Below are 11077 nucleotides of genomic sequence, written 5' to 3' on the forward strand. Positions count from 1 at the left end.
GAGAATGTAAATAGGTGGAAATTAAGGAAACAATGGGGGGGAAGGGGGGAAACCAGCTGGAAATAATGTCAAAAGTAAATAAGGGAGAGTCAAGGTAGAAAAGAGGCAGTGGTGATGCGTAGGAGGTGCACGGGTGTGCACGAGCACCCCCTGAGAGCAATGGTGCACCCCTGATAGCCAGTGTTCCCGGGTTAGGCAATGGGTGGGGGGGCAGGCAGGAGTGCTGATGCCTGCCCTGCAAGTGCCGGCTGGGGAGTGGGGGCACCAGGAGAAGCACCACTGGCACTTCTAGGAACGCCGCTTACGCTTCTGAGTCAGCGCGATTGGCCACGGGGCGGGGGGGGAACCCTCTCCCCCACCCCAGTTGGCATGATCGGCCACAGGGGGGGACACCCCAGTCGCTGACTGGCTGCTGGGGGCGGGGGGATGTGCCACCCCCGAATCAGGAGGCACCAGTCACCCATGGAGGGGGGAGGGGAAGGGTTCTGGACTGTTGTAACAGTGGAGATGTATTGACAAATTTTGTATCTATTGTTAAAGTACAGCCGCATCCCACTTGATTTCTAACGAACAGTGGGGAGTTTGCTTCTGATGGTGAGCTGGGCATGGTTAGGGGGTTGTCTGAACGCCTGAAACAGAATACTTCTTTCAAGGTCTGATCTTTGCTGAGGATTGGCTGTAATTATTTGATGATTCTTCTAATTAGTTCTAGTGTGGGTATGGTAGATGACCACCAGGGGTATGTGGCCACAGGGGGGTTTCTATTTGTACTGTAGCAAGTTGGGGGGAGAGGGAGGGAAGCATCTGGGTAGCTCTTTCAAAGATACAGTCTAATTTTCTACTGGAGTGTCCTTGTTATATAAAGGCGGATTTGGGCTGTCCACGTGGCTGTCCCAAGTACTCCTCTTAGGCTTAGAGCAGATGCAGTGGTTATCTGAGGGCCTGATTGTAGACTATGGTGTTTTTGGTATGCTTGGTATGACTATTGATTTTGTGGATATAAGTATGGTGATCTATGGGTTTTCTGCATATGGTGGTTTGTAGGGTGCCATCTGAGATGTGGATCATGGAAAATGTTAGTGCAGGAACATTTTAAAGAATATTTGGTCAAGAGGTGACAGTTACACCTGTAGTGGAAGTCAGTAAGTGAGCCCAAGAGTCCAGATGATGAAAATATTATCTATGTAACACAGGTAAAGTGCAGGTTCGATGAGGCTCATGTTTATATATTGAGGGGCCATCTTTCTGCCCATAGCTAAGTCTATGGCTTGGACGAAGTGTTGATTGTTGAAGGTAAAGTTATGGGTGAGGATGAAGCGGATGAATTGTACAACACACTGTTGCAAATCTGAGTGTTCTTCTAGGTATTTTGGGTAAGGTGCTGTACCTTCAGGGTATGTGATTTTAGTGGACAAGACAGTGACATCTACGGTTGAGGTGGCTGATGTTCTGGATGTCATTGAGTAAGTCTATTCTATGTTGTAGAAAACTTGCTCTGAGTAACAAGTGGTTTTAGGATACAGTAATTTCTATGAATCCTGACAGCTCTTCAGTGAGGGTACCACAGCTGGATATGATGGGTCTACCTGCGTTACCTTGTTTATGAATCTTTGGGAGCATAAAGTTCCTCAGATAGAAGAGTCAGGAATTAGTGGAAGTAGTTTTTCCTGGTATGGGAAGGATTTGCTAATATTTTCCAGTTCTAGAGCAAGTACTAATGTGATCCTTATAGCAGTTGGTGTAAGTGCATCTGTTGGCCTCAGTGATATAGTCCTGACAGTTGAGAACAAGTACAGCTCCACCTTTATCTGATGGTTTGATTATTATTTTGTTGTTAGATCTTAGGGATTTCTGGCTTTTCTTTCTGAAGGAGAGAAGTCATCCTGGTCCTGGCTTTTGTTAGCTTTATAACTCATAATATGGCACTGCCACCTGTACAACAGATTTCGCTGTTAGCTTTCTTCCTGAAAGTTAATGCAGTAACTTAATGTGTGGTTACATCCTCTCAGAGGTGCCCAGTTTAATGTTTTACTATTGTAAGTTTTATTGGTTGTGGTAAGAGGGTTGTCAGAGGTGGTTCTGTATTGCTTGCATAAGTATTCTTTCAGGCAAAGTCTGAGGAAGAATTCTTATTCTCTGCTTATTAGTATCTTGTCAGGTTGTTCTTCTGGGCAGAAGTTCAGGCCTTTGGAGAGTGAAGATATTTCAGAGTGGGATAGGGGGCATTGTGCTAAGTAATGATGTTGTTCTGGGTGCTGCTATCCTGATTCTCTACTGTGTTGTTGGTGCAGTGCCTGTAAAGTGGTTCCTGTTGTGATAGCTGATTTCAGTTTTTCTTATGTTGGATGGCTTTCATCAGTTTTTTGGCAGTACATTTGGGTCTGCTGCATAGTAGCCAGATATGTCTCCAGGTTCAATCTCTCTTAAATTTAGTAGCATTAGTATGTCCTGTTTAAATTAGTTCCTTTTGAAGTAGGTTAGTTGAAGATGATGATTTCTCAGTTTTTAATTTTATTATATTAAGTCAAATAGATCATTTAAACATTTCTAAGAATTAGTTTTATCTAACATAAAATAAAAGCCAATCTATTGTCCTTACCATTCAGCCACAGAAATGCAAAGTGGAGGCATTCCATCGCAATATTACTGCACAGTATCTAACCTACTGTTTCCTAAAGTAAAAAGACAATTATCTTGCATTCATATATGATGGTACCAATAACCTCACATATTGTAGAAACAGATACTGTATTTGCATGCAGACATGCAAAATACATACTAGCATACACCATACCATGATATCAGCTACCATAACCAGAACATGTATTGCCACTTTTCCTCTTTCAAGATTCAAGTAAACGTATCTGCCATTCAGCTCACCACGAAAAGGGCTAGTAAATAGATGCTTTTCAGATTTCAAAACTGTAATTCCATTAATAATACCTTTTTAAGAAGCATCAAGAAAAATCTCACAGCACCAAATTTGCACTGAGAACACCTGTGATCATCACCTGACAAATCTCAAGGGCTGTCACCTGACAAGGACACTCCTCTAGAGACATAGATCACACTTCTGAAAGAGCAACCTGGATACCACATGAGGAATTGCTGCAGTACAGAAAGAAAACCTCCATGAATCACATAATACTAGCTATGACATATCATTCCTCCCTGGAACCTATGCAGAAAATCCTCAAACAACTGCAACCCATACTAGAAGAAGACTCAATTCTTAAAAAGATCTTCCCAGAACCACCCATCCTAGCCTTTAAATAAGCACTGAACCTCACCAACTTCATCACCAGAAGCAAACTTCCTATGCCCCAAAACACACTGAATGGATCCAGACCATGCCAGGAAAAAAATGTAAAACCTGCCAACACATCTCCACCACCCACATGATAACTACACACCACAACAGAACCATCAACATTCCTGGATCTTATACCTGCACCTCCAAAAATGTAATGCATCTCATTCAGTGCACCAAATGCCCCGATGGAAAATATGTAGGAGAAATCAAACAACAATTGCGCACCAAAATGAACACACATCGAAAATTTATCAAAGACAAGAATACCCAATTACCTGTGGGGGCACATTCCTCACAAGAAAATCACTCTCTCCCCAATCTCTCAGCTTTAATCCTCAAAGGGAATTTACAAAACACCTTTCACAGACAAGCTTACAAACTTCACTGGATACAACAAATCATGGACTAAATATAGACATTAGATTTATGACACATTATAAGTTACCTAACATCTGATAGCCCAGGTAACCACTCTACTATTTACCAGCTATATTCTTAACACCAGGTCTACATTTCCCTTCACCCACATCTGTCTCTCACTCATTGACTGCCTCAATTTGCATTTTTACTGACTGGCTCTCTTGCATCCATACTGGCCTCTATCTTCTTTTCTATTCCATCCAAGAAGAGCATAGACCAATTGCAGGCACTTCCTCAGCCTGATGAAGAGTATTGGTACCAGAAAGCTTGCAAAAAAGAATTTTTCCAACTATTTTAGTTGGTCTAATAAAAGATATTGGATTAACTCAAAGAACCTTATCTGTCTAAGGCCTACACAGTTGCATTTCTATCATCACAACAAACATACAATAGGAAGTCTGCTCTGATGTAAAAGTTCCTGAAGAAACCAAAACAGGTAAGCCTTATACATCTTTAGAACCAGCAGAAAAGTACAAATGTCTGATAAAATAAAGTCTAGGTTACAAGAGATACCTAATCCAGTTCACAATGTATGTGGTAGGGTGGCAGCAACCTTCACGTGGGTCTCTCTGTCAAATATGCTATTCATGCACAAAATAATGCTAATCAATCAATGACTGAATATCACTTATCAACCTTACAATCTGAAGGGCAACTCTTTAACAAGATGAATCATCCAGTAGCACCATCTATTTGCTCGTGCCAGTTTAATATTATTGTTCTCATACTCCAAATATGCCTGCTGCTGGAGTAGATTCTTAGACCAGGAGTCAACAACACAGCCCACCGGCCAAATTCAGCCTGCAGAGCCATTGGATCTGGCCCTTGAAACAGAGGGGGGCTTCCCCCACCACCACCTGGCACCGGGGCAGCCTCACCTGTACTGTAGCTGGGCAGAGAGATGTCTTGAGGCCAGGCAGCAAAGAGCTATGCCCAATACTCCAATTGGAGGGTGGGAGAAAAAGGTGCCATGCACCTGGAAGCAGCCACATCAGAACCACTAGCCTGCTTCACACCTAAAGCTGGGTTGTTTGGGCCATTAGCCAGTGGCAGATTTACAGTGAAACAAACTATGCGATGGCATGGGGCTCCCAACAACAGGGGGCCCCGCTGCTGCCTGAGTGGAAGCGGGGTGCAGGGGCAGCCCCAAGCCGGACAGCCTCCTGCATTTTGTTTTTGGTCCTCCCTCCCACCCAGCAGGTTGTGGGCTTCTTCAGCCATTCCAGCCACCAACCCTCCCCCACGGCCAGTATGCTGCACTAATTCCCCTGTGGACGTGCCGTGGGGCGGGAGGCAGGGCCCTGCACCCTGCTTGGATCACAGGACCCCACTAACTGTAAATCCACCACTGCCATTAGCTTTAGAAAGCTGCCAGCTGCTAACTTAAGACTATCTGGGCTTATTCTTGTAAGTCAAAGCAACCCATAATATGGCACTGCCACCTGTATAAGTCCTCAATTAAAGAAAAACACAAAACCCATATCAACAATACTAATTTTTAGCAAAATTTGTATTTTAGCATTATAGCAGAATTTTAGCATTATAACAGAATTTCTGCACTGTGATTGCCAGGGGCCAACCACAACAATGCCAAACAACTTGTTGCTTGGGTGCTCATGAAAAATCTGAATTTAGTGTTCTATCAAAAACAAAAAAGATTTTCCATTCCAACCAGTGGAGAAATGGGTCAAATTAGTCAATTTTCTTGCATAGCACATGCTGTCTAAGATGCATACCTCGCTTTTTCAAAAGCGGAATGAAGAAAAAAGATCTTTCCTTGAAAATACCTGTAAGTAGTTTCGCAGGGAAAATGAGGCAGCTGCAGTAAGGGGAGGGGAAGAGAAAAAATTCTGTAGCTTCTCTGTTAACCCTTTAACTGCAGGAAGTGGCAGGAGCTTCTGGTTGCCCATTTGACTCAAGAAGAGGAGCTAGGCAGCTTGGCTCTGACACGATCAGCCCTCAGCTGTTGCTTAAGTCAAACTAACTTGTCCTTCTTCTCAAGCTGGGTGGGCAGACAGCAGCACCAGCAAGATTTGGAGCTGGGAGTCCAAATCTTGCTGGAGCTAAGCTGCTTGGCCCATCTTCTTGAGCTGAGTGGGTCCTCAATTGATCAGCACGTGCTGCTGGCTGGCCACCCAGCTCAAGAACAGGATCCATGCAGCTTAGCTCCCACATGACTGGGACCATTGTTCCCCATACTTCCTTGAGTAAGAAGCACTCCAGTTTCCAGTACCTAATTTTCAGGGGGAAAGGTGCATGTCATATGCAAGTAAGTATGGGTACACACTAGATTTATTGCCTGCATCAAGACCAGCTTTGGATACTGTCTCTCATAGCCATAGATTAGTTGTAATCTGTATTGGCCTTGAAGTGACCTAAGCAATGGGCAAATGTAAAAGAAAAAATATATTTGTTATTAGTGATTTTACAGCTGAGCCTCTTGGATTCTCTCCCTCATGGAAACAGTGGGTGATAATATCAAAACACTTGATGTACAAGTAGCGAAGTAAAAATAACTCAATTACATGAAAATACCAAACTTCAAAAACTTAATCACACCGCAAATGGCTACTTAATATATTCTTTTAATAAAGGAGCAACAGAACTTACAGCTTTTGACTTGGTATTAATCTTAAATTCCAGTTGTTGCTATTCTCCATGTAAGAGAGTGAGAGAGAGAAAGAAACTTCTTGACTCTTAAAACTTTACTATAAAAATCTTAAAAACAAACAGTGAAAGTTGAAAGTGTGTGGCCCTCCTAGGGGCCAAGCATGAAACACCTGCCAGTAATGAAAATGCTAAAATCACAAGAGATTGAACCCCCCTTCCTCAAATACCCTTCATGGGGTTACAGATTTAGGACTAGCTGTCCATCCTCCAACTTCCAGAGAACCCCCTCAGTCACCCAGTGTGGCAAACTGGTCCACATTCTGTTGCAAAGTAAAGTGTCTACGCTCAAATGTGACGAACACTCAGACCAAGAAGCAGAGGAGTTGGAGGGTGTTGTCATAGCCTGTCCCTGCAAGCTGGTTTCTGCAGCTTTCAAGGTCACCATATTGGCCTAACTCAAGAGGAAACTGGATGGCTAGATCGCATTCCCTTCGGCTGCTTGATACAGGATAGAAAAAATGTACACAGTCGCAGAGAAGTCTAAGTCCAGTGTGCCAAACAGAGTGGTGAGAGGATCGAAGAGTGGCCAAAGCCAGGGGAAGTCCAGGAAGGCGTGGAAAACAGCCTATTTCACCTCCTCCTCACAGAAATGGCAGACTGCTGCCACAGGAAGGTCTAGGTGGTGGACAAAGGTGCCCATGGTGAGGGCCCTGTGCAGCAGCTGCCAATGGAGATCACCAATTCTCTTGGCAATGGCTTGCTTGTCCAGGGTGTACCAGGCTGAGCAAATTTGCTCTGGTGTTGCTGCTACTAACTGCTGCCTCCAGATCATTTCAGGGCAGGCACTGAGAATATGGACATGGCACACTCTGATTATCCATAGGTACAGTGCCTTCCCATACAGGATCTCAAAGCAGATCCCACTACTGTTCTCATGGGATACAGGGAAGGACAGCAGGGTATCAGGCCCACCACTTTCATCACTGTCCACAACTGGAAAAATAGGCAAAGATAAAAGAGGGGAGGGGGCCTGTCTTGCAAGCTGCCACTGGAGAAGGCTTGTTGTGTACAGAGGCAGACCGCAGGACAGCAAGTGTATTTATGAGGAGGGAACCTTTCACTTCAGATAAGGCAGAGTAGAAAGACTACAGGCCCAGCCAGATTGGCCAGGGGTTCGGCAAGAGCTAGGCAGACCAGGCTGAATTGAGAAGGTGGATCAGCTGGATGGTGTGTAACTGGACTAAGGAAGTAATGAGGATTCCAGAGTCTTAGCCTGGGACCCCCTGCTGCAAGGCAAGGTTATCAGTGGCTTCTGCAGCAGCTCTGTAAACTGCAGGTGCCTACCCTGGGGTCTCAGTTGGAAGGAAGTTTGCTAGGCCTAGGTGACAATGCAATAAAAGGGCAGGAGGGAATCTCAACTGAGGTGATCAGGATCCAAGAGGAAAAGTTCCTGATTGAGGTCCCCCACCCAACACAGGAAAGCAAAGGCCAAGCCACTGCCAGGGAAAGGGTTCACATGTGAAGAGCAAACACTGAAGAGCTTGCAAGTAGAAAGCAGTCATCCTGCTTGCCAGGTTGATCAGGACCCTATTCTTTGTTGGGCAGGTGAAAGGACAGCCCACTGGAGAAGTCCACAAAAATCTTCCAGTGCCTTCTGAGCAAGATCATGGGCAAGTCCAGCATGGCACACCTGTATCAAAGTAGCAGTTGCCAGGTTGCTGATGACCATGACCCAGCTGCTATAGGAGAAGTTGGGTAGGCACCAGTACCCATGCTGAAATTGTGTTTCCACCTGCTCATCTAGGCCTTATCAGATCTTTGCTAGCCAGACAGGCAGGCCTAGGAAAATGTCCAGGGTTTTGAAGCCATCACAGTACCAGGCCAGACTTCCAGGCAGATCTAGGGGCTGAGCATTGCTCTATGTGCCCAGGAGAGATGTGTCATTTTGAACAGTTAACAGGAGGTGAAGAGGTGTGCTTTAGGCCACTGACACTGGATGTTTCTCTCACTGCTCAAAAACAGCCATGTCATCAGCATACATTGTCACCTTAACTAGGAGACCAGGGGCCATGGTTGTAGCTCATGGGAGGGTCAGACCTGAGCAGTGGCTCAATGGCTAAAAAGAGCATACCAGAGGAGGCAGGCCTGCCAGATGCCTTTGCTTGCTAGGAAAAGAGCATATGGCACTCCATTCACCTTCAGGAGGTTAAAAATATCCCAGTATAAGAGCAGCATGGTTGGGGGAGGAGCGAGGCAAAAACAAAGGCTTCTGGGGTCTGGAATAAAAAGTTGTGGTTGACCCAATCAAAGGCTTTCTCTTGTGCCACGAAGACAAGACTGATATTCAAGTCAAAGAGTTCCATGGCTAACAGCAGGAAATGTAGCAGAACCTGAATGGTTCTGCTGGATATGCAGTAGTGCTGTTCAGTGTGGACAATTTTAAGCCAGAATCTGGGTCAGGATTTTGTAATCAGCACATAGGAGCAATACCAGTTGCCAGTTTTTAAGTTCACTTTTTGAACTACAGCGTGAGGACTGCCCTCCAGCAGCTGAATGGCAAGAATTCATATTTGAGGCTCTCCTGGAAGATGGACAGGAGGTCTGGCCTGAGGAGGGGGCAGGTCTTGTAGAATTCAGTGGGCCTGATACTAGGGTCCTGAACGGCAGGTTTCAGCTCTGCCAAAGATAGCTCCTGTTTGAGCTTGTCAGCCTCCGATGCATAGTGTTTGGGGAGGCCCTTGTGCAGGTGCTGAATGGCCTTTGGGCAAGCAGTCTTGGCTGCAAACAGATGCAGAAGCTAACAGCACGCTCTCAGATTTCAGCAGAAAACACGAGCGCCTAGCCTGACAGTTTTAAGGTGGCTGCTGATCTGTTGTTCTGTGCACTTTTTCCTCTAGGCTGGGGAAGAACTGGGTCATGGAGTAAACAAGCTTGAGTTTTTGTGCCCTGGGTCTACAGTTGTCTCAAGTGCTTTTGCTGGAGCTTGAGGCTCTTGTATACCTTGTGGTCTTTACCAACATCCCTCAGGGCAGTCACAAGCTCAAAATGTCTCTCTCAAGCTGTTGCAAGTCATGGCAGTGGTCTTCGATCACCTGCTGTGTGTATGTTGACAGAAAATCCTGATTTGTATTTTCCCCATTTCCCACCACTATTTCCAGGACAAGGAAGTTGCTTCTTGAGGCCACCCAAGTCTGCTAGGTTACATGAAGCAGTTCCAAAAGTAGGACTTTTGCAGAAGGTTAATGTTTAGACACCAATATAGTGTTTAGCTATGAGTCAAGTCAGAAAAGCTCAGTTGACACCAAACTAGGCTGTGGTCGGAGAGACCTGATGGAGTAATGGCTGCAGCGAAGCAGCGGTAAGTGGTGTTCAGTGATGTAGAACTGATTCAAATGAGCCATGGAAGGTCATTTAGCAGTTGTCTTCATTCAGGTATAGTACCTGATTTTTGTTTGTTTTTTTTAGTTTGTATGCATAGCATTGTGTTGCCTCCTCAGCTAACAGTTTCTCCGTTGGTCTACGAGCTGAGACTAGGAAACATTTATGGTCAGGGAACCATTCAGGTATTTGGTTCTCTACCTCCCAGGATCCCTTGGTCTCATCAAGGAACCAACTTAATATGATGCTTTCAAGGGAGTAACCTTTCACATCCCCAAAGGAAGCATTCAAGGACTAGTAGTTCTCCTGCAAGGGATGATAGTTTCTCCCTTTGGGATGTGGGGAGTGCTCTCAGATGCATCATCAATAAAGCCCATAAGTTCCCCTTCTTCCTCCTTACCCTCAGACTCTAAGTCAGTGTCCAGTTCAGAGCAGGAACTGTTTGGGAGTGTAGAAGAGTGTAGGGGCTGAGGCCTGGGGGGCAGTCACCTTCCCACTGGGTCCATCAGCATCATTCCCTGAGGGCTCTTTCCCTTCAGTGGGTTCTCCAAGGTTTCTCAGCTCTCTTCTGGGCCATATTTTCTGGGGTCAAAGCTTCTGAGTCCCAGGGTAACTTTTGGTCTTTACCCTTCGCGGCTGGGTTTAGCTCCCCAGCATCAGCCATGTCAGGAGCGAAGGGAAGGTACTGGGACGATTTTGAGCCAGCTGGAGCAGGTTCAGCTCCAGCAATAAGCATCAAGATTTCTCCTGAATGGGTTGGGTTCAGTGGATGACACTCCATCTTCCCAGTGCTTAAAAAGAGACAGATGTGCACTGAGTGTGTGTGTGTGTGGGGGGGGAGGGTCAGTTCCTCCATTCTGTCCCTCACCTTGAGTTGGTTTAGGGTTGTCCTTGCCCTGCGTGGGTGGGACTGTCCTTGCTGCTGATGGCTAGAAAATGCTATTTAAATATTTGCTTTTGGGAATTGGCCTATAGGTAAAGTAGATATGAATTAGAATAATGGTCCAGAGCAATGGCAAGGGTTAACTGATTTCTAAAGCCTATTTGTGACAGTTTTGTTCAAGGCCCACTGTGTCTGATACAGGCAAGCAGAAAGTAGTCACACAGGCTGGGTAACTGAAGACATATACCACACTGTTCCATAACAGAGACAAGGGACTCCACAGTATTGGCACCAGGTCACAGTGCCCAAGTGCAGAGCCTCTGGCATTTCCGGTTTTAGTAGATGGACCAAAATTAGTAGGAGGCCTGGAAAAAGTCCAAATTAGGATGTGTGCATGTGTTGGGTTTGTGAAACAAGGGAATATGCTTACAGGACAGAACATGGACAGTGTGACGACTACAGGAAGACCAATC

The 11077-nt window shown here is 45.4% G+C and overlaps 1 protein-coding gene across 1 annotated transcript in view; it reads right to left on the bottom strand.

The window, feature by feature from the left end:
* CCDC138 (coiled-coil domain containing 138) overlaps positions 1-11077 on the bottom strand; it is a 77882-nt gene that overhangs the window by 20112 nt on the left and 46693 nt on the right. The window lies entirely within an intron of this gene.

Source organism: Gavialis gangeticus, unplaced genomic scaffold (genome assembly GCF_001723915.1).
Source record: "Gavialis gangeticus isolate Ggan-Ray unplaced genomic scaffold, GavGan_comp1, whole genome shotgun sequence".
NCBI lineage: Eukaryota > Metazoa > Chordata > Crocodylia > Gavialidae > Gavialis > Gavialis gangeticus.